At 44.6% G+C, this 23,905-nt stretch overlaps 1 protein-coding gene across 3 annotated transcripts in view; it reads left to right on the forward strand.

The window, feature by feature from the left end:
• The first annotated feature begins 8,225 nt into the window (after positions 1-8,225).
• The window catches only part of DTWD1 (DTW domain containing 1), a 43,961-nt gene continuing 28,281 nt past the window's right edge, over positions 8,226-23,905 (forward strand). The window contains exon 1 of one of the 3 annotated variants that reach the window (XM_030189572.1): positions 8,226-8,317. The gene's annotated coding sequence lies outside the window, so the exon portion shown is untranslated. Of the gene's footprint in view, positions 8,318-8,339; positions 8,533-23,905 lie in introns of those variants that run through there. The other 2 variants (XM_030189571.1, XM_030189573.1) reach the window with 2 other exon arrangements.

Consider the following 23,905-nt stretch of genomic DNA (forward strand, 5'->3'; position numbering starts at 1 on the left):
CCCAGTCTCGTAAGGTCCTTCTGTAATTTTTCGCAATCCTGTCGCGAGTTAACGACTTTGAATAACTTTGTGTCATCAGCAAATTTAATTACCTCACTAGTTACTCCCATCTCTAAATCATTTATAAATATATTAAAAAGCAGCGGTCCTAGCACAGACCCCTGAGGAACCCAACTAACTACCCTTCTCCATTGTGAATACTGCCCATTTAACCCCACTCTCTGTTTCCTATCCTTCAACCACTTTTTAATCCACGATAAGACTTTTCCTCCATTTCCCATGACCCTCTAATTTCCTCTGTAGCCTTTCATGAGGTACCTTGTCAAACGCCTTTTGAAAATCCAGATACACAATATCAACCGGCTCCCCTTTGTCCACATGTTTGTTCACTCCTTCAAAGAATTGAAGCAAATTGGTCAGGCAAGATTTCCCCACACAAAAGCTGTGCTGACTCGGTCTCAGTAATCCACGTCCTCGGATGTGCTCTGTAATTTTGTTTTTAATAATAGCCTCTACCATTTTCCCTGGCACCGACATCAGACTCACCGGTCTATAATTTCCCGGATCTCCCCTGGAACCTTTTTTTAAAAATGGGCGTTACATTGGCCACCCTCCAATCTTCCGGTACCACGCTCGATTTTTAAGGATAAATTGCATATCACTAGCAGTAGCTCCGCAAGCTCATTTTTCAGTTCTATTAGTACTCTAGGATGAATACCATCCGGTCCGGGAGATTTGCTACTCTTCAGTTTGCCAAACTGCCCCATTACGTCCTCCGGGTTTACCGTGAAGTCAGTAAGTTTCTCCGACTCGTCCGCTTGAAATATGTCAGCTTTTAATTCGTCCGCTTTCAATTTGTCATTGAACCATAGTATCGAGTATTGTCTCCTTGATATTCTTGTCTTTAAGGGTGCGATTTCGTTTAGTACGCTTCTGCATCTATCCTCCCAATGGTTGAGGTAGTGTATGGAGTCCATTAGGGTGTTCCCTTCATCATCATATAACAGTTGCCAGAATACTTGTGGATCTGTTTGCCCTCTCGTGGTATAAGTTGTGTGTGCTGGTGTGTGGTTTGATCCCTTCTTCCGCCAGTCTAGAGATAAATTCAGTTTGAAGTGGTCGGTCCAAGGTGTTTCTGTCCATTTAATGTCTGTTATTAATAGGTTATGATCTGTCGACAGTTTGTGTGATAAGAGGTCTAGTGTGTGTCCCTTGATGTGGGTGGCTTGCATGTGAGGCCATTTGAGATCCCAGGAGTGTAGGAAGTCTTTGCATTCACGTGCGTTGGTAGAGTTGGGGTCTTCTAAGTGAAGGTTTATGTCACCTAGTATTAATATATTGGAGTTGTTTAAGCAAGTGTTTGAGATGAAGTCCGTGAAAATAGGCTGCTTTCGGTCCAGTTACCGGGCGGTCTGTAGAACAAGACACAGTTCAGATGATCAATCAGGGATTTGTTATGGATTCTGAATGATGCAATTTCTAATTGGGGTGTTATGGATTCGGCAACGGTTTCGGTGGTGAATTGGGTTCAGTAGATTATTGCTATGCCTCCTCCTCTCTTTTCCGTTCTGGTGCAGTGGGTGATTTTGTAGCCTGGGGGGCATAGTTCAAGGATTAAGGGGTCCTTTTGATTGTGGATCCATGTTTCGTTGATGAAAATAAGATCGAGGTTTTCTGAGCTAATCCAATCTGATATTGTTGTTTTGTTAACTACGGACCTAGCATTGATGTAGCCCACTTGGATATTTTGGTATGGGGCTGCTAGGTTTGGTGATGTGTGGATTTTTATTAGTTGTCGTTCCTTGGGTGGTGTATGTTTGTTGTGCTCTTTCCTTCTGTTTTGATGGTGTTGTCCATGTCCTTTAATTTGATGGGTGTCAGTTTGGTGAAGTGTGGAGTGTTTGATCAGCCTTTGGTGATTTTGTAGAATTGGTATATTATTTTCTGTATGTGGGATAGATAATGCTAGGTGGATCAGTGAAAGGGAGTAGATTGTTAGGAGTATTTTGATTATATTCATTTTGTTGTCAGTTTGGAAATGGTAGGTACTCACGGTTAGATGCTCGGGGGTGATGTCCTGGGCAATGAACTCAGCTACAATTTAAAATGTATCAGGTGGCCGTTAGGATGGGCCACAATGCATTGTTTAACATGCTTGAGTCCAGTGAGCAACTTGGTGGATAGAAGGCAGGGTGTGGGGCTGCTGACCACAGCTCTCTCACTGGCCAGAAGATTCAACTGAGCAAATATTTTCCTTCCTTAATTCCAGGTTGTCCGGAGTGCATTCAATCTGGATTCGGGTATTTTATCCTGGTCCCTGAAGCTTCGCCGCTCTGGACCACGGGGCTCTGCAGCGGATCATGAGTCGGTGGTCCGGACTTTACTGCCGCATTGCCCTCATTTCACCTTCAACTCCCACTGCTTTGATCATCCGGACCATAAGGCACCGTCAGTCGAACCGTGGCAATTCGGCGATCTGTCCTGACCACCTTCGCATCCCCTAGCCTCCACAGCATGGGCAGCCATGCTAGGTGCGGCACCTTGCTCCGCGTTGCTTCCACGGAGATGGCGGACGGGGTCAGACATCCGCGTGGTCACGGCGTGAGAGGCTTGATTGCCTCTTGTTGCTTGTCTCTCCGGGTGTTATTGGTAGCCAGTGCAATTTTTCTCTGAGTGGTTTGGCGCTGTCAAAACATGTTTTTCCAAATATAAGAATGGCTGCAGTGTTTTGGGCGGTCTGAAGTTTCTTTATGATTTGATGCTGCTTATCCTAAGAATAAGCAGAGTGAGCACAAGGTATACCAGGAAGTTGAAACCGATTATCCCTTGACAAAGCAATCTGGCGAAACAGGTCCTGTCGGGATAACGAAGGTTCCTGGATGCTCCTCAATATATACATAAGACACACAAGATAAGTTATTCTGATAATTTAACAGTGGCAGTCTAAATAGATATCTTCCTACTGTTTTATAAGTGTGTGCCCTAAGTACTTTTCGTATCAATATATATTTTCACCAAATTCGGATGGAGGGGGTAGTCAATGATTAAAGACTGTTATGACTGACAGACAAGAGCACTTTGTCATACACACAGCCAAATGAGAATATATGAGACATCCCCAAGATTCAATTTGTATTGTACTGGGTGACACTCACTTCTCTACTTTTTATTTTTGCATATGTTTGCTGAGTTTTGAGAACATAATAAGTAGAACGCCTAATTTTTTGACAGTGTATCCTAAGAATAAGCAGTGGATTTTCCCCAAGTCCATTTTAATAATGGTCAATGGACTTTTCCTTTAGGAAGCCATCCAAACCTTTTTTAAACTCCACTAAGCTAACTGCTTTTACTACATTCTCTGGCAACACATTCCAGAGTTTAATTACATATTGAATGAAGCAAATTTTTCTTCGATTCGTTTTAAATTTACTACTTTGTAGTTCATCATGTGCCCCCTATCCTAGTATTTATGGAAAGAGTAAACAAGCGATTCATGTCTACCTGTTCCACTCTACTTATTATTTCATAGACCTCTATCATATCTCCCCTCAGCCGTCTTTTATCCAAGCTGAAGAGACCTAGCTGCTTCAGCCTTTCCTCATAGGGAAATCTTCCCATCCCCTTTATCATTTTCGTTGCCCTTCTCTGTACCTTTTCTAATTCCATTATATCTTTTTTGAGATGCGGCAACCAGAATTGAACACAATATTTGAGATGCGGTCGCACCATGGACCGATACAAAGGCATTATAACGTCCTCATTTTTGTTTTCCATTCCTTTCCTAATAATACCTAACATACTATTTGCTTTCTTAGAAGCCACCGCCGCAAGTCATTTTGATAGTGCCGTTAGCAGAAAGTTTTTCTTGGAAGTTGCAATTTTTTTTGTTATCTCGGATTGACTATAACATAATAATTTTCTCCCCTGAAGTGGTGAAACAGGGAACCCCTGTCAGGATTTGGGATTTATTAAATTCAATCGGATCGTATTATTGCAAGATTGAAGTGAGATTCTACCTCCAAGATAAGTACTATATATACAATTGATGGCAACATTTTTTCCTTATGCTTGTCTAAGCCTATTCTGTATCTTAAAAGGGGTTTGTCATTTTGAAGAATATTTAAAAAATAATAATAAGTGATTTTTTTATGACTGATGATTATGAAGAGCCTCCTACATTCATGAAGGCTTTGCCTTACAAGTAGGTGTGTCTTTTCCATACTGAGTCTTTTTTCTCCACTTTATTTGTTTATATTTAGGATTGGATGACATTCCTTTAGTACAGAACATTATTACAGAAGTTTTCTTGTGATTTATGATGATTTCAATTTCCCCAATATTGACTGGATAAATCAGGGAGTGTCAGGGAGATATAATTTCTAAATGTAATAAATGACTGTTTCTTAGAGCACCTGGTCTAGGAACTGACAAGAGGGGGAGCCATTTTGGACCTGGTCCTTGGTGGCATGCAGGGCACAGTGCAAGAGGTGGCAGTGTTGGGTCCCCTGGGAAATAGTGATCATAACATGATCAAGTCTGAGTTACTATCTGGGATGAACCTGCAAAGGAAATCTACTGTAGCTGTATTTAATTTTCGAAACGGCAACTATAATAAAATGAGGAAAATGGTTAAAAAGAAACTACAAGGATTGGCTGCAAAGGTTAGGACACTAAATCAGGCGTGGACGTTATTCAAAAATGTCATCTTGGAAGCCCATTCCACGAATTTGCAAAGGTGGAAAGAAGAGAAAACGTCAGCCAGAATGGTTAAAGTTGAAGTAAAAGAGGCCATTACAGTCAAAAGATTGTCCTTCAAAGAATGGAAAAAGGACCCAAATGCAGAAAATAAGAAGTAACATAAGCACTGGCAAGTCAGATGCAAAGCATTAATAAAGAAGGCTAAAAGAGCATATGAGACGTGCCGCAGAGGCTAAAACTCACAGTAACAACTTTTTCAGGTACATCAAAAGCAGAAAGCCTGTGAGGGAAAATGTGGGACCGTTAGATCACGAAGGAGCAAAAGGGGCACTCGGGGAGGGCAAGGCCATAGCAGACAAACTGAATGAATTCTTTGCTTCTGTCTTTACGGAAGATGTAAGAGATCTGCCTGTACCGGAATTGGTTTTCAAGGGTGATGATGCAGAGGAACTGAATGAAATCTCGGTAAACCTGGAAGATTTACTGAGCCAAACTGACAAATTAAAGAGTAGTAAATCACTTGGACCGGATGGCATACATTCAAGAGTACTCAAAGAACTGAAGCATGAAATTGCTGATCTGCTGTTAGTAATATGTAACCTGTCATTACCTGAAGACTGGAGGGTGGCCAATATGACGCCGGTTTTTAAAAAGGGTTCTAGGGGTGAACCGGGAAATTATAGACCGGTAAGCCTGTCATCTGTGCTGGGCAAAACAGTGGAAACTATTATAAAGAATACAATTACAGAGCACGCAGACAAGCATGGTTAATGGGACAGTCAGCATGGGTTCAGCCAAGGGAAGTCTTGGCTCACCAATTTGCTTCATTTCTTTGAAGGCGTGAATAAACATGTGGATAAAGGTGCGCCGGTTGATGTAGTGCATCTAGATTTTCAGAAAGCTTTTGATAAAGTTCCTCATGAAAGACTCCTGAGAAAATTAAAGAGTCATGGGATAGGAGGCAAGGTTCTGGTGTGGATTAGGAATTGGTTCTTGAACAGAAAACAGAGGGTAGGGTTAAATGGTCATTTCTCTCAATGGTGGAGGGTGAACAGTGGAGTGTCGCAGGGATCTGTACTGAGACTGGTACTATTTAACATATTTATAAATAATAAGGAAATCAGAACAGGGAGGTGATCAAATTTGCAGATGATACAAAACTATTCAAGGTTGATAAAACACGTGCGGACTGTGAAATATTGCAGGAAGACCTTATGAAATTGGAAGACTGAGCATCCAAATGGCAGATGAAATTTAATGTGGACAAATGCAAGTTGATGCACATTGGAAAGAAAATCCGAATCATAGTTACCTGATGCTAGGGTCCACATTGGGGGTCAGCGCACAAGAAAAAGATCTGGGTGTCGTTGTAGATAATACACTGAAATCTTCTGCTCAGTGTGCGGTGGCAGTGGCGGCCAAAAAAGCAAATAGTATGCTAGGAATTATTAGGAAAGGGATGGTGAATAAGACCAAAAAACACTATTAATGCCTTTGTATCGCTCCATGGTGCTTCCGCACCTTGAGTATTACATTCAGTTCTGGTCGCAGTATCTCAAAAAAGATATAGCAGAATTAGAAAAGGTCCAAAGAGTGACTAAAATGATAAAGGGGATGGAACTCAATCGTTTGAGGAAAGGTTAAAGAGGTTAGGGCTCTTCAGCTTGGAAAACAGATGGGTGAGGGGAGACAAGATTGAGGTCTACAAAAGTACAAAGACTAGGGGACACTCGAGGAAGTTACATGGAAATCCTTTTAAAACAAATAGGAGGAAATATTTTTTTCACTCAACGAATAGTTAAGCTCTGGAACTCTTTGCCGGAGGATGTGGTTACAGCGGTTAACGTATCTGGGTTTAAAAAAGGTTTGGACAAATTCCTGGAGGAAAAATCCATAGTCTGCTATTGAGGCAGACATGGGAAGCAATTGTTTACCCTGGGATTTGTAGTATGGAGTGTTACTACGGTTTGGGTTTCTGCCAGGTACTTGTGACCTGGCTTGGCCACTGTTTGGAAAACAGGATACTGGGTTGGATGGACCACTGGTCTGACCCAGTATGGCTACCGGGTATACAGAATCCTGACATAGTTGCTTAAATGCCTTTTCCCAAGCTTGTCTTCTGGACTTTGATGGAAGGCTATATTTGTCCTTCCCTTCAACTTTTTTTCGCTGAAGATTCTAAGGCCATAACCTCTCACCAGGCCAAAAGGCAACCCATCTCTTCCTTGAGCATGGCCCTGTGACGCTCCTCAAGGGCTACCATCGATGAAGGCTGGGGCTCAGCTGGAATGGACACATCCTTCAGTTATCAGCGCCATATCAGTAACTTGGTCTTGCTTCAATGGCAAATGTCACACATCATCCAGTTCCTGAGAGGATGAGCAGCCCTCACATCTGGAGCACTTTGAGGGCATCGATTTTGATACTGTGCTTTGAAGGGGCTCAATGCCAATACGTCATGGCATCAGAATCCTTCAGTGTTCATGAGGATGATGAAGAATCCTTCCTTGTTCTCAGGAGAGGATCAGATGATGCCTAATTCCAGCAGCTGCTATCAACATTTGATGTCAAGGAAGCTGGAGGCCTTCTACGTAGATGATGATGCATCTCCAGTGTCCCATGAGATCAATGCCAAAGTCAATGAATCGGACTTCTGAGTGCCAAAAATCTATTCACACCATTTTTGACAACCTTTAGTACCTCTTCTTGACATCTGTGAATAGAGTTTGCAAAAAGAGGCACTTTGCAGGCACCAAGTATGGGTATCTGTAAAGGACCAGGTCCTGTTCCACCGGGTGCACTTCTCGAAACGACTGGGAGTTTTCTAGGACATGTCAGGAAAAATAGCAGAGGCAAAATCAATCAGCCTGATGGTGAAAACGTTCCCAACCTGGTGCTCAATGCCAAGGGAGAGTCTAGCCATGGCCTGCTGGATGAATGCATTTCCAAACAGGGCACGTTAGTTCTTGGCCCATAACACATGCCTTTTTTGTTTGGTTTCTAGAAACATCACACCGAGAAAACCTCAAAACAGTGGTCAGTCATGAATGGTTTGGTTAGGGAACAAATCTGTGGTCTGGGTTGCAGGGTTACAGTAGTAGGGGTTCAATAAGGCATTTGTTTCTGTCTGCTGAGGTAGGTACACTACAAACGCACTAAAAGCCTTTTTATACTTCCTGCAAAGTAATTACAGCAAAGGAAAAAAAATCTGTACTTAAAGCAGTTTATTTCAGCCTGAAAGGCCATTTCTATGAGAAACAGAAAAGCAAAGTAAACTCTAGAGCCGAACTACTCGCCTGTTCTTACTAATAACGGTCACTTCCCGTCCTCGTCCAAATGCACCTGAAACACTTGTCTAAAAAGCACAGCAGGCGTGAACAATTCCCTCCCCCCCCCCCTGCCTGAGCAGAAAGTTCTTCGTTCCTCTGGCTCCGCCCCCGACTACCTCAGCCCTACACGCGTCAGTCCCCCAAAAGAATTTGAATACAGTAACTCCAATTCTCACGTAATGCCCGCCCACTGCTGGCCCCATCACGCGCATGTTCAGGGAGTGGGCGGAGCGGTCGAACTACAGCAGCACGCGTCACTCAACTGCTGCTAAACCAAAGGAAGAGAGCGTGTAAGTGACGTGTATGCGGCCGGCTCGGTGCTATTACAGTTAGGCTCGTCGTCTTGCAGGCGCAGCAGTGGTGGGATTGCGACGACCGGGAGTGCCATAGGCGCTTGGCTATCTATCCCAACCCAAGGAGGCTTGATTAACCTCTTATTCTGCGCCTGCAAAGGCCTTTGGGGCAGAGGGAAGACATGGTTGAAGCCGTGGTAAAATGGCGCAAGGTGCTGGGTTCAAAATGGGGAAGGGATACTTGTGACTTCTGTTTCCACTTTGTGGCGATGCTGGTTTTGTTGGTCTGTTGCTTTAACTTTATAAATGATATTAATGGCTTCTATTGTGTCGGGTGCAGTTATCCTTTATGTATTATTGCGCTGTGTATCAGATTACTGTTTCAAAAACATTCACACAATTTAATCTTGTTAAATTTTCATCTTCAAGAATCGGTTCAATTCTGTTATGCTATTTACAAAAAAAATTATACTCTGAATGATATATGGGTTGCTTCTCACTTGTCAAATGTAAGCCCAAGAATGAACATTATATCTGATTGTTTCTCGGTTGTGCTTAAAACTTTATCTTCATGACAAGCAAAACGAGATCACAGCATCCACTATATTCCTTATTTCCTGTTTATCTCAGAAGCAAACCAGTAGACATGTTATGCTAAATTATAGTGTTGGTTTCATATACATGTTTCTAAAACATTTGTGAAAAGCAAGACAGGATTCTATAGTTTGAAACAGTTCAGCAATTTGGAGAAACAGCAAACCAGAGATGCAGCAGTAATTACAACACCAAAAAAGGAAGTGAAGGAGGGGAAAATAGTGCTGCTTAGGCCGTTTTAGCTGTATTCCAGGACAGGTGAGCTACTGTCAATTAGGAACAGGGAACTGAGATCAAACAGGCAAACTGAGCACACAAAAATGCCATGGTTTGGCCAGCCATAAAGTAAGATGGACCCACTGGTATGAGTAAGATTGAAGGCCAGTGAGTGAGGTTTTCTCACTGTACATTTGGGGTATATATTTGGAAATATATTCCTGTTGTATTCATTGTGTTTCCTCCCCCTTTCCATAATTTTGAATTTTCTTGTTTTCTCCCCTTTATGATTAGCCTGTAAGCCACTCAGAAATTTGTTGAAGAGGAAACTGTACATCTTTTCTCCTCAAAATTGACTATCTGATCCTGATCCCACCTATCTACTTAGCACTATCTCTCTGATTTTTAAAAAAGGTTCCAGGGGAGATCTGGGAAATTATAGACCGGTGAGTCTGACGTCGGTGCCAGGGAAAATGGTAGAGGCTATTATTAAAAGCAAAATTACAGAGCACATCCAAGGACATGGATTACTGAGACCAAGTCAACATAGCTTTTGTGTGGGGAAATCTTGCCTGACCAATTTACTTCAATTCTTTGAAGGAGTAAACAAACAAGTGGACAAAGGGGAGCAGGGGAGCCGGTTGATATTAGTGTATCTGGATTTTGAAAAGGTGTTTGACAAGGTACCTCATGAAAGGCTACAGAGGAAATTGGAGGGTCATGGGATAGGAGGAAATGTCCTATTGTGGATTAAAAACTGGTTGAAGGATAGGGAACAGAGAGTGGGGTTAAATGGGCAGTATTCACAATGGAGAAGGGTAGTTAGTGGGGTTCTTCAGGGGTCTGTGCTTGGACCGCTGCTTTTTAATATATTTGTAAATGATGATTTAGAGATGGGAGTAACTAGCGAGGTAATTAAATTTGCTGATGATACAAAATTATTCAAAGTCGTTAACTCGCGACAGGATTGTGAAAAATTACAGAAGGACCTTACAAGACTGGGAGATTGGGCGGCTAAATGGCAGATGATGTTTAATGTGAACAAGTGCAAGGTGATGCATGTGGGAAAAAAGAACCCGAATTATAGCTACGTCATGCAAGGTTCCACGTTAGGAGTTACGGACCAAGAAAGGGATTTGGTTGTCGTCATCGTCGATAATACACTGAAACCTTCTGCTCAGTGTGCTGCTGCGTCTAGGAAAGCGAATAGAATGTTGGGTATTATTAGGAAAAGCATGGAAAACAGGTGTGAGGATGTTATAGTGCCGTTGTATTGCTCCATGGTGCGACCGCACCTTGAGTATTGTGTTCAATTCTGGTCGCCGCACCTCAAGAAAGATATAATGGAATTGGAAAAGGTGCAGCGAAGGGTGACTAAAATGATAGCGGGGATGGGACGACTTCCCTATGAAGAAAGACTAAAGAAGCTAGGGCTTTTCAGCTTGGAGAAGAGACGGCTGAGGGGGAGACATGATAGAGGTATATAAAATAATGAGTGGAGTGGAACAGGTGGATGTGAAGCATCTGTTCATGTTTTCCAAAAATAGTAGGACTAGGGGGCATGCTATGAAACTACAGTGTAGTAAATTTAAAACAAATCGGAGAAAATTTTTCTTCACCCAACGCATAATTACACAATTGTAGTAGCCATTCTTTCATTTGATTTGATCTTTACTCAAGAGTTTTATATAGATGTAGTCTCATCCAGGCAATTTTCTGTCCTATTGTCTCTTAATAGAGTTGATTATCTCATCCATTATGAATGCCTGGTGTCTGTCTGCTGCTCTGTTGATATTTCAGCAATAGGCTGGACTAATGCTGTTTCATGCTTTGGACAGTTTAATGTTTCCTTAAAATGTTCTTTCCAATATTGGGCTTTTTTTCCCATCTGTAATAAATAGAAAAAAATTAAAAATAAGGTGATACCTTTTTTACTGGATTAAATACATTTTTATTAGCTTTCAAAGGCAATACCTTCTTCAGATCAGAAATGAGTGAATGATGGCAATATTTAGAATGTATGTGAAACATAAAAGCATTCCAATGACAGTCTCACAGGGAAAGGTAGGGGTGGGGGTGAGAAACAGGGATGAAATAGATGTGGTTGAGAAAACAGTATAATTTCACAGTTTATAATGTGATAGGAAACCCAGACAGGACTTAAGAAGATCTATTTTCCCTATCACATTATAAATCTTAAAATTATACTGCTTTGTCACCCTCTGATCACCCCACCCTACTTGCTGCAGCCGGTGGCACTATCCACAAGCTCCTGTTGCACTGGTCTCTCCCTCCTTCACATGAGTGAAAGTCAAGCATGTTGGAGGGAGGGAGGTTGGCACGGCAAAAACACTTGGACAGTGCTGCCAACTGCAGCAAGTAGGGAAGTGACCTGTTCTGGCCACCAGAGAACCTCTTCAGCTGACGGTGCTTGGGGATCCCCGCTAGCCGTAACAAGGGTGCCAGAATTTTCGGTTAGCCTAGGCTTCGCCACTGACTGTTAGCAATACATTGGTTATAATATATATTGTCCCAACTCTCCATCATATTTAACTGCCTCTATGTGCCTGGCATGATAGTAAATTGCCAACCCGTGTTTAATTACAAATGACTGTAACGTGCACACAGTGGCCAATGTGGCTCTGTCCACCTTGTTGAGCAGAGTGGATGGTCCTTACAGGTCTTTCTGTCGTCATTTACTGTGTTATCTTTATAAGTGGACTAACATGGCTACCACAACATTTTATCTTTTTCATCTGTAATGACTTTGCCGCCTTTGTCTTTAGCAGGAGGTTCTTTTTGTATTTCTGTTCCTGCTAACTAACTAATACAGTACACTGCTTTCAAGTCTTTTTCTGCTGCTGCTGCTTGATCATTTTCTTCATTCCATCTTTTCTTATGTCATCTCACACCTTTTTGAACTTCTTTATGTTGCTGACTAATATAACTGGTTTCTTTTCAGTTTTTTGTTGTGATGCAATTAATGATTGAATTTATTCTTGCTTCCTTATACATTTCCTTCACTTATCCACTGCTTTTTTTTTCCTTGCCTGACAGTGTATTCAGGTAGCTGTAGTGTAGTTCCACTTTAAATAATTTTCCACATATTTTCAACATCTGGTTCATTGTCTAAGTGGCCATTTTACTAAGCTGTGTAAGCGTCTACTTGTGACAATTTGGAGTTACCGATACGCATCTGAAAAATCATTTTTATTTTCTGGCGCACATCCGCTATGCGCACCGTGGCATTTGGCACGCATAGGTCCTTACCACCCTGTTAACAAGTGAGACCTTACCGCTAAGTCAATGGCTGGTGGTAAGGTCTCGGAACCAAAATGAACGTGCGCCAATTTTTTATTTTGCCACACATCCATTTTTGGCAAAAATTTTAAATAAGGCATTTTTTTTGCAGGCACGCAAAACATGCGCCTACACTACCGCAGGCAATTTTTCAGCGCACCTTAGTAAAAGGACCCCTGAATATTTGCTAAAGCTTCAGATTGGTTTGATGTGAGCATTTGGAACTCTGCAGGGCTTTCAGCTTACTAATGATATATTTGATAATATCCTTTGATTTCTGCAATTTGAAGATGACATTCAAACATCAACTTGAATCCAGGAAATAAGAAATACAAAAGAAAAAAAAAAGTAATATCCAGGAAACTAAACATTTAGTCCACAATAATAAAGGGGCCGGGAGAAATAAATTTAAACTAGACAGAAAAAAACAACATCTAGAAAGGAAAATAAATGTATAAAAGAACAGTAAGGAAAACTAAACCAGCAACCAGTATACATGCCAGATTATCTAGGGATTATCACCAATGAACTTCCACCATGCTCATGAGCCACAAGAAAATATAACTACTGTTCGGGTTCATAAATTATAAAATTACTAGTAAAAAAGGCCCGTTTCTGGAACGAATGAAACGGGCGCTAGCAAGGTTTTCCTCGGAGTGTGTATGTTTGAGAGAGAGAGCCACAGTGAATGTGCGGGTGTGTGACAGAGTGAGACTGTCTGTGTGAGAATGAGAGTGTGTGGCAGGGCCCCCTCCCCTGTTCCTAATGCCCCTCACCCCGTTCCCTCCCCTCCTTTTCCTCCTCCTTCCCACACTTTGGGTTCCTTAAGGCTTTCAAAGGTCTATGTACCCCCGTGGCCCTAATGCCCAGTATCCGGATACCCCACCGCTTTCCTCCTCACCCCTCCCCCAAGATGTAACACTTTCACGTCCTTCTTTTTTTTTTTTAAAAAGTGTCCTATCTACCCTGTGTCCAAATGCCCGGCATTCAGATTGTGTTCCTCTCGTAAATTTTCATTTCTTTCATTCATTCAGAACTTGCCCCCCCCCCCCAACACTTTCGGTTCCTTCAGTCTTTTAAAACTCTGCTATGTACCCTGTGTGCTAATGGCCAGCATTGAGATTGTTTTCCTGTCCCAAATTTGCATGTCTTTCAGTCATTCATAACTCCCCCCCCCCCCCCCCCCACTTCTCCAGTTTAACACTTTCGTTTCCTTCAGTCTTTTAAAACTCTCCTATCCACCCTGTGTCCTAATGGCCAGCATTCAGATTGTTTTGCTTTGCCAAATTGTCTGTCACTGACGTCAGTGCGTGCCTGCCTAGCAAACCACTTCCGGCAGGCACATCCTGTTGGAGCTGAGAATTATTATATAGGATTATCCCTACAATTCACATGACGAATAGGAAAGTTCAGAGTATATATCGAACTGTGACCCATGGTCTTAAACTCAAGAAGTCCTTATGACGCCTCTGTGTCAACTGAGATAACTCAAAAAAAATATTCAAATTTAAACCTAGAAACTGTACATATAAAGTTCAAAAATATGATTTCTGTACTCCATTAAGTTTGATCTGGATTTTTGCAACTACTTGATAGTGGTCACTCTGAGGGGCGTAATCGAACGTGGCACCCAAGTTTTCCTGAGGGCGTCCTCGCAGGACGTCCTTGCGAACGGGCGGGGAAACCCGTATTACCGAAACAAGATGGGCGTCCCTCCTTCGATAATACGGTCAGGGGCGCCCAAATATGAACATTTAGGTCGACCTTAGAGATGGTCGTCCCCGGTTTTCAGCGATAATGGAAACCGAGGACGCCCATCTCAGAAACGACCAAATCCAAGCCATTTGGTCGTGGGAGGAGCCAGCATTTGTAGTGCACTGGTCCCCCTCACATGCCAGGACACCATCGGGCACCCTAGGGGGCTCTGCAGTGGACTTCACAAATTGCTCCCAGGTGCATAGCTCCCTTACCTTGGGAGCTGAGCCCCCCAAACCCACTCCCCACAACTGTACACCACTATCATAGCCCTAAGGGGTGAAGGGGGGCACCTACATGTGGGTACGGTGGGTTTCTGGTGGGTTTTGAAGGGCTCACGTTTACCACCACAAGTGTAACAGGTAGGGGGTGATGGGCCTGGGTCCGCCTGCCTGAAGTGCACTGCACCAACTAAAACTGCTCCAGGGACCTACATACTGCTGTCAGGGAGTTGGGTATGACATTTGAGGCTGGCAAAAAATATTTTTAAAGTTTATTTTTTTTTAGGGTGGGAGGGGGTTAATGACCACTGCGGGAGTAAGAGGAGGTCATCCCCGATTCCCTCCAGTGGTCATCTGGTCAGTTCGGGCACCTTTTTGAGGCCTGGTTGCAAGAAAAAATGGGCCAAGTAAAGTCGGCCAAGTGCTCGTCGGGAAAGCCCTTCTTTTTTCCATTATCGGCCAAGGACGCCCATGTGTTAAGCACGCCCCAGTCCCGCCTTCGCTATGCTTCTGACATGCCCCCATGAACTTTGGTCGTCCCCGCGACGGAAAGCAGTTGAGGACGCCGAAAATCGGCTTTCAATTATGCCAATTTGGGCGACCCTGGGAGAAGGACGCCCATCTTGCGATTTGTGTCGAAAGATGGGCACCCTTCTCTTTCAAAAATAAGCCTGTGTCTATCAACTTCTCTGTAGTATCTGACATCATGCAAAGATCTGATTGCCCAAGAAAGCACAAAGGCAGACGGTCTGCAAACTCCAAGGTGGAAGATAAAAAAAAACAGCAGATCGTGTAAAAAGATAAATATAGTTTATTTCAAACAATATACTGGTATTTGTATAAATATAGACAGCCCGACACAGGCCGTGTTTCGCCCAACTGGGCTGCTTCAGGGGCTATATAAGAATTCTTTACTACCAAATATAAGGCGCTCTTTGCTACCAGATATAAGGCGCATGTAAAATGTCCTATTAACCACTACAAAACAAAAAGAAAGTTTTTGCAATTAGAAGATATTGTTATCTACTAGTGCAAATAGGGAAGACTGAATTAGTGCTGTTGAAAAAATGCTGTTGAATAAAGACTCACGTGTATGAAGGATTGATCTGGTTTGAAAAAAACAGCTGAATCAGAGATGCCAAAAGCATAACTTGCTAATATCGAGTCAGTATTACAGTCGCATATCTCCGAGGTAGCTGTCGGGCTGTCTATATTTATACAAATACCAGTATATTGTTTGAAATAAACTATATTTATCTTTTTACACGATCTGCTGTTTTTTTAAAGATCTGATTGCTACATGATATATCTGGTTTTTGTATTGTCCTTCGCATAAGCATCATGTGACTTTATTAATTTCTTTAACTGAACAAATCATTCACTTTTATTTTGCATTCCAGTGCCAGCATTCCCATTGTCCTTTCCACTGTTGTCTTTTACAAATCTCTCATTAATATCAATATGTCATGTTTCAGGATGTGATTGATGGTGTCTTTGTATCATGCAGTAGTAGCAATTGTCTTTCCTTTCTTCAGCTTCTATGGGTGCATAGCACTATATAATTGTAATTTTAGCATGCTAGGTCAAATAGCTTGCTGTAATTAGTCTCTCAGCAGTTAGTTTCCATTATATCATTGTTATTCCATCGGTAATCCTCTTGTTGACATCTTTCCATCTTTTCACCTAACTGAGGATGTCAAAGTGATACTGTTTCATTTCCTTAATCAGTTGTAAATATTTTGTTTCCAGCATCCAATCGTTGCTCTGAGTACTGAATTCTGCACCAAGGGGTTCTTTCGGCTTAGGCCTTGGCCCATTTTATAGCTTCTGATTGTCTTTTGACATTCAACATGCTCTCCTCACTTCATGGTAATAGTGAAGTCTGTCTGTCTTGTTAACTAATGTGTGTTTTTGAAGCACTGTCTGCTTCCATAGTCTTTTTTTAAGTTGTTGTTTTTTTTAAAGTTTTTACAGGGACAGGTAACACCCCTCCTCCGTTATCTAGGCATGTGACTGGCACTATCATTTAGCCAGTTGTGGTAGAGTTACTAAATCCACGGTAGGAGCTTTTAAATGTGTGGTTGCTTAGGTCCCAATAGAGTGGTGTTCTGGCCTTGCTCATGAAAGGGAGAATGCAGGATGAGACTAATCTAGGCACTATTTAGATGGACATCTTTGCTGGGAGTTGGCAGAAGCCTTATAAGATGGAGTCAAGGTATTCGGAGGGCTTTCTACTTTTCTACTTGGTAGGGGATATATTCAGATAAGATGGCTGAGTGGGCTTGTTGTTAGGTGTATGAGCAGTGGCTAGGCTGTATAGGCTGTGTTCACAACGTGCTCCTGCAACTTACATTAAATAATATACTTTTTTGGTTATTTATGACTCAGCTTATTACAAACTTCTTTTGTATTGAGGCACCAGCCCTAAGTTACTTCAAGGGTTTTTTTTGTTTGTTTTTTTGTTATTCATTTCCTTTTGTTTGGAGAAAGGAAACTTTTACTTTTCTTGCATATTAGAAGCAACTCTATTAATGTCTTGTGATACAAGCTGGGTCTGCTGTACAACAAAAGAAAAAGTCTACAGCAATGTGCATCAACTGGACTGTCGCATCATACCATTTCTATAACATTGGCTACCAGTATAGTACAGAACTAAATTTTAACACTGTCTGATCTTCAAGGCCCTTGAGTATCTCTACACATCTCCAAGGTTGCTAAGGTCTTCCCAAGGAGTATCCCTAGCCACACCCTCTCCAAAGGATGATATGCGATATGATACCCACCAGTGAGTCTTTCCAGAGTAGCCCCCACACTCTGAAATGCACTCCCTGAAAGTCTTGTTTGGAGTGAAGCCTATCTTCTCCCAAGCCTTTAATGGAAGAAGCAACTAACTTGCTAGTCACACGCAGAGAAGAAATTCACCCGAAGTAGTGTACAGTAACATGACAGTGGTATGGATGGCGAGGAAGTCATAGTTATCCTTTGATTCCTTGTCATCAAGCAGATGAAGCCATTATGTATGGGTTGTGTCCATCAACCAGCAGGGGGAGATAGAGAGCACTCAACTTTTCACAGTGCCTCCTGGCCAGCTAGCTCCATTGCCTCTTCAGTATTCTCTATCTCCCCAAGCAGGGTGGCTGCAGCTTCTTTGAGCTCCATCAAAAATCAGCCTGGGCGTGGCTCCTGGCTTGCCAGTTGTTAGCTTCACTTTGAAGGCACATAGGTGAGCCCTTTCCCTGCCTTACCCATGCCCCCGTGGATGTGGACATATTAGCTTGCTTTTCCCTGTCCTTTCCCACTCAGTGGATGCAGGCACATTGGTTCGCCTTTCCCTGCCTTTCCCACTTATCTGAGCCTCCGGAGTGTTTTTATTTACCTCTTTTGCCTCTGCTTTCCTCACAGCGTTAAAAATAATTAAAGTCGCGTCGCACTTTAGCGCAGCGATCTTGGAAAAGAGTTTTTTTTCTTGAGATTCTTCTGCAGGACCGGAGCGGTGATACTCGGTCTAGTGAGGTAAGAGTGTTTTCTGACTCCTCCGGGGTGGGCCCGCGATCAGGACGTTTTTTGCGCGAACCGCCATTTTTGAATTTTACCGCCGTTTTCGGCGATGGCTGCGGAGACTGTAAAGCGCTGTTCTAAATGAGGCAAGCGCAAATCAGCAGCGGGGCTCTGTAATTCGTGCTGTACAGACGGTAGAGCCGGCCCGAGCATGGCGAGCGGTGATCTTTTGCGCTCTGAGCTGGCAGCGGATGCCATTTTGGATTTTCCACATGGCGTGGCCTCCGTTGCGACGGAGAGCCCTGAATCCGGTGGGGGGGGGGGGGTCCTCTGAGTGAGGCTAATAATAGAGCTGATAGCCCTAGGCAGGATCCGGGCGGTCAGGGAGCGGTTTTCTCCCCTGATTTTGTTTTAATGCTGCATAGGGCGTACATGCTTAAAAGAGCTCTTCCACAGGGATCTTCGGACCCTCTGCCTGCCCCCCCCCCCCCCCCCCGATGGATCCTGGCCTTTTGGAGTTAGCTTTGCCTGTTTCTTATCCTCCTGATAAACGCAGAAGGGCTAATTCCCCTTCTGAGTGTGGCGCACCCCCCTTTTCCCCCCCATGGTCGGGCTATGAGGATTCTGAGGGGTACTTCTTGGGCTGAGGAGCCAGAGTCGGGTGCAGAATTGCCACAGGAGCTTGATGATCCGTCTGCGGTGAGGATTTTCCACCGCGAGGAGCTGCCAGCGCTTATTTCAGATGCCTTACAAGCCCTTTCGATTGAAGATCCTGGGAGTGGCACAGCCTCCGCTGTTAATCCAAGGATGGCTAGTACCAGAAAGCCTGCTCGAGCCTTTCCTTTGCATGACTCCATCCAAGAGCTTATTTTGGCTCAATGGGCTGACCCCGAGGGACGTTTGAAGGTTGCCAGGGCTATGGGGCAATTATATCCTCTGAGTGAGGAACATTTGGCTCGCTTTGCAATGCCTAAAGTGGATGCCCTGGTCACGGCTGTGACAAAGAGAACTACCCTCCCTGTTGAAGGAGGTGTTGCCCTGAAGGATATTCAAGACTGCAGGCTTGATTCAGCTCTGAAGTGGTCCTTTGATTTGGCAGGTCTCACTGTTCGGGCGTCTGCATGCAGTTGTTATGCTGCTAGAGCCTGCCTGGCTTGGTTACAGCAGGCAGTGGAATAGCCCAGTGATGGAGCGGAGACCTTATCTGAAGTGGCTCCGCGGATGGAGTCGGCCTTGTCCTTTTTGGCTGGCGCCCTTTATGATATGGTCAGAGCTTTGGCTAAACAAATGGCTGTAGTAGTGGCGGCTCGCCACAGTCTTTGGCTACAACATTGGGCAGCGGACATGGCCTCTAAGCAAAAGTTGGTGAAGTTGCCCTTTCAAGGCCTTCTCCTGTTTGGTGAGGAGCTGGAAAACATTGAAGGCCTGGGGGATTCCAAACCTCAGCGCTTGCCCGAAGATAGGCCGAAGCCTTCCTCTAAGGGTCAGGCGGTCCGCTCCTCTTCCAGACCTCGCTTCCATGAAGCTAGAAGGTACCGCCCGGGGCGTGCTGCTGGGTTCACTTCGCGTGCCAGCTTTCAGCAGAGAAACTCCTTTCGCTCGGACAAACGTTCCGCAGCGGCCGGTTCAAGGCCTGGAGTTCAGGGGCGACCCTCTCAATGATGGTACATCGGCCCCCTCCTCATTTCCTGTCATCGGAGGAAGACTTTCCCTCTTTTTCAAGGAGTGGGCCAAAATCTCCGCAGATCTTGGACCTGATCAGAGACTGATACCGAATAGAATTCGATGCCCCGATGAGAGACGTGTTTGTGGAGTCCTGATGCGGTTCTGCCGCCAAACGGGCGGCGGTAGAGGAGACTTTGCACAGTCTGTGCCAGATAGGGGCTGTGACCCCGGTGCCTCCTGCCGAACAAGGTTTAGGCCGCTACTCCATTTACTTTGTGGTGCCATGAAAAGGCAGGTCTTTTCGCCCGATCCTGGACTTAAAAGAGCTAAACAAGTCCTTAAGAGTGCGGCATTTTCATATGGAAACCCTGCGCTCCGTCATTGCGGCGGTACAGCCAGGAGAGTTTCTCACGTCTCTGGACCTGAAAGAAGCTTACTTGCACATACCAATTTGGCCCCCGCACCAGAAGTTTCTGCAGTTTGCGGTGTTGGGAAAACATTTCCCGTTTCGGGCCTTGCCTTTTGTCCTCGCCACAGCTCCCTGAACCTTCTCCAAGGTAATGGTGGTAGTAGCTGCCTTTCTCAGGCGAGAGGGTATCCGGGTTCACCCGTACCTAGACGACTGGCTCATCAGAGCAGACTCAGAAAAAGAGAGTCATCTAGCTACAGCCAGAGTGGTTTCAGTCCTTCAATCTCTGGGCTGGGTCGTCAATATGGCCAAAAGTTACCTGACCCCCTCGCAATCTCTAGAATATTTGGGGGCCAGGTTCGACACAGCCTCGGGCTATGTGTTTCTTCCCGAGCATAGGCGGTGCAAGCTTCAGAATCAGGTCCGTCTGCTCCTGAGGATGCCCCGCTCGCGAGCTTGGGACATTGTCCAGCTGTTGGGATTGATGACGGCCACCTTGGAAGTGGTGCCATGGGCGAGAGCGCCCCTGAGACCTCTACAGTATTCTCTACTTCAACGATGGTCTCCAGTATCTCAGGATTATCAGTGCAGACTTTCTTGGCTCCCAGCGGCCCGCCTCAGTATGGAATGGTGGCTCTCGGACAGCATGTTGCGGCAGGGAATGCCGCTGGCGCTCCCCGATTGGTGCCTAGTGGTGACAGATGCCAGCCTGAAGGGCTGGGGCGCACATTGCAAGGGGAAGCATGCCCAGGGCCTGTGGACGCCCGACGAGTCAGAGTGGTCTATCAACCGCCTGGAGTTGAAAGCGGTGTTTCTGGCTCTTCTGGCTTTTCAAGTGACCCTGGAAAGATTGGCTGTCCGAGTGATGTCGGACAACACGACAGCAGTGGCCTAAATAAATCGACAAGGCGGCACTCAGTGCAGAGCTCTAGCCGCGCAGGCTGAACAAATTTGCCACTGGGCCGAGCTGCATCTACAGTCCCTGTCAACAGCTCACATTGCAGGTCAGAGCAACGTGCAAGCCGACTATCTAAGCAGGCATCAGATCGATCCAGCGGAGTGGGAACTAGCAGACAATGTATTCCTGCAGATATGTGCCAAATGGGGCAAGCCAGTGATGAATCTTATGGCGACCAGTTCCAATGCCAAAGTCCCGTGCTTCTTCAGCAGACGGAGGGATCCTCACTCTGCCGGGTTGGATGCTTTGGCTCAATCCTGGCCCCTGGGCTTGCTGTATGTCTTCCCTCCGTGGCCCTTGATAGGACGAGTGCTCCTGCAGATTCGGCTGCATCCAGGAGAAGTGGTGCTCATCGCCCCGGATTGGCCCAAGAGGCCTTGGTATGCGGACCTCCGACAGATGCTGTTGGAGGCTCCCATTCCGTTACCTCTGGTTCCGCACCTGTTGTCACAGGGTCTGGTGGCCATGGAGGACGCCTGTCGCTTTGGTCTTATGGCATGGCGATTGAGAGGGCGCAATTGAGAGATAAAGGCTACTCAAATAAGGTAATTTCCACTCTCCTGCAGGCCCGTAGGTGCTCCACTTCCGTGGCTTATGCCAGGATTTGGCGCCAGTTTGAAGTCTGGTGTGTTTCAAGAGCGCTTTCTCCGTTGCGGGCTCCTGTCTCGCCGATTCTGGACTTTTTGCAGGATGGTGTACACAAAGGCTTGGCCTATAATTCCCTGCGGGTGCAAGTGGCAGCATTGGCCTCCCTGCGTGGCAAGGTTGAAGGCGTGTCCTTAGCTGCTCATCCAGATGTGGCACGGTTTCTTAGAGGGGTGCTGCGGCTCCGTCCTCCCATGCGGGCACCTTGTCCAGTTTGGAACCTGGGGTTAGTATTGAAGGCTCTTCAGGGGGCTCCCTTTGAACCGCTTCGGCGTGCTTCAGAGAAAGATTTGACACTGAAGGCCGTCTTTTTAGTGGCCATTACCGCGGCGAGACGGGTGTCAGAGCTCCAGGCGCTGTCATGTAGAGACCCTTTTCTGCAATTCTCAGAATCAGGGGTCACAGTTCGGACAGTGCCTTCCTTCATGCCTAAGGTGGTTTCAGTGTTTCACCTAAACCAGCCTGTTTTTCTTCCCTCCTTTGTTGAGGAGGAGTTTCCAGATTAATTTGGGCAGTTGCACCTTTTGGATGTGCGCAGGACTCTGTTGCAGTATCTGCGAATTACAAATTCCTTCAGGACCTCTGATCATCTTTTTGTGCTGTTTGCAGGTCCTCGCAGAGGGTCTTCAGCGTCTAAAGTCACTATTGCCCGTTGACTCAAGAAGCTATCTTTTCAGCATATCTGCTGTCTGGCCGGGCTCCGCTTGAAGCCTTTAAGGCACATTCCACAAGAGCGATTTCCTCTTCCTGGGCGGAAACTGGAGCACTATCTCTTCATGAGATTTGCAGTGCTGCAACATGGGCTTCTAAGCTCTCTTTCGCCTGACATTGCAGGCTGGATGTGGCTGCCAGGAGGGATGCGCTTTTTAGAGCACAGGTGCTAGCGCGTGGTGTGGCTTGTTCCCACCCTATTTAGGGATTGCTTTGTTACATCCCATACGTAATGGCTTCATCTGCTTGATGACAAGGAAGGGAAAATTAGGTTCTTACCATGATAATTTTCTTTCCTTTAGTCATAGCAGATGAAGCCATGAGCCCTCCCTGTATGATTGTCTGTATTGCAGTGATTCTGATTTTAGGTGCTGTTCTTGTTTCCTGAAGTTATATTCCTTCCTTGGGGAGTCGGAAAACAGTCTTCAGGATTCTTGTTACAGTTATAGGAGGATGAGTTTATTCCCTCCAGTTTGTGTTTTGGGAGGATGAGTTTATTCCCTCCAGGAGGATGCAAGTATTCCCTCCGTTTATACAAAGTGGAGGACGAGTTTATTCCCTCCAGGAGGATGAGTTCATTCCCTCCTTTTTTGAGTTTATGCCCTTGTTAAGGGGCCATCGTTCGCTATGAGGAAAGTTCATGTTATTCCCATTGCGGTTTGCCATACTGCTTTGGAAGCTTCAAATACTGAAGAGGCAGTGGAGCTAGCTGGCCATGAGGCACTGTGTAAAAAGACTTGTATATTGAGTTAATTTCAAGCTTTGGCTTCCCTGCTGCATCAGCTTATGTAGGGAAATGAGCAGATTTGCAGTCTCCACCTGTTAGGAGGAGATAAAATCAAATTTCTCTGGCAGGACTCAAGGAATGCCAAAGAAAATGTAATCCTCCTCAAGAAAGGGTAGAAGAAGCAAGTTGTATTAAGGACCCCAACATGGGGTCCTCAATAAGAGGACTCTTACTGCTTCCTAGGATTTCTCAATTCAGATATCAATCTGGTGTTTTGTTACAGAAACGTATAATCCAAAAGTAGGGACGGGTAATGGACATCTCAAAACACAATGGGCCAAAAAAGGACTGAAGGTGGGGATGCATGTTGGATTACCAAGCTCTTTCATTTGACAGGAGTACTTGTTAATTTAAGATTGACGTTTTTACCCAGCCAGTGGCTAGCACCAGTCAAACCAATATTGATCCTTGAGGCAGATGGTATCCCCGTCAAAACACAGACTGTATCGGATCCTAGCTTCCATTATTGGTCCTTTACAAATATTTTTTTCCTTCAGTCCTCTTTTTTTTTTTTTTTTTTTTTTTTTTGTGAGGGGGGTAGTTGTGTTTTGAAAGAGCCATCATCCATCCCTACTTATAGATTATTCATTTCTCACTTTGTAGGGATCTTTTTACTGATTCATTTTTGTGCTGCTCGCTGTTTTGTTACAGAAAAGACTGCATGGGTGAATTGGACTCTTCTAGCAAATATAGCAGGCATTTTCACTGAAAAATGGGCTGTGTCAGGGTGCTTAATAAAAAAGATTTTGCATCTTTTACCTCTTCTTGAGGCTGAATATGCTTTCTTTTAAGTTCATGAGGTCTTTCAAGAACAGCATTTTAAATT

This window comes from Microcaecilia unicolor, chromosome 1, assembly GCF_901765095.1.
Source record: "Microcaecilia unicolor chromosome 1, aMicUni1.1, whole genome shotgun sequence".
NCBI classification, from domain to species: domain Eukaryota; kingdom Metazoa; phylum Chordata; class Amphibia; order Gymnophiona; family Siphonopidae; genus Microcaecilia; species Microcaecilia unicolor.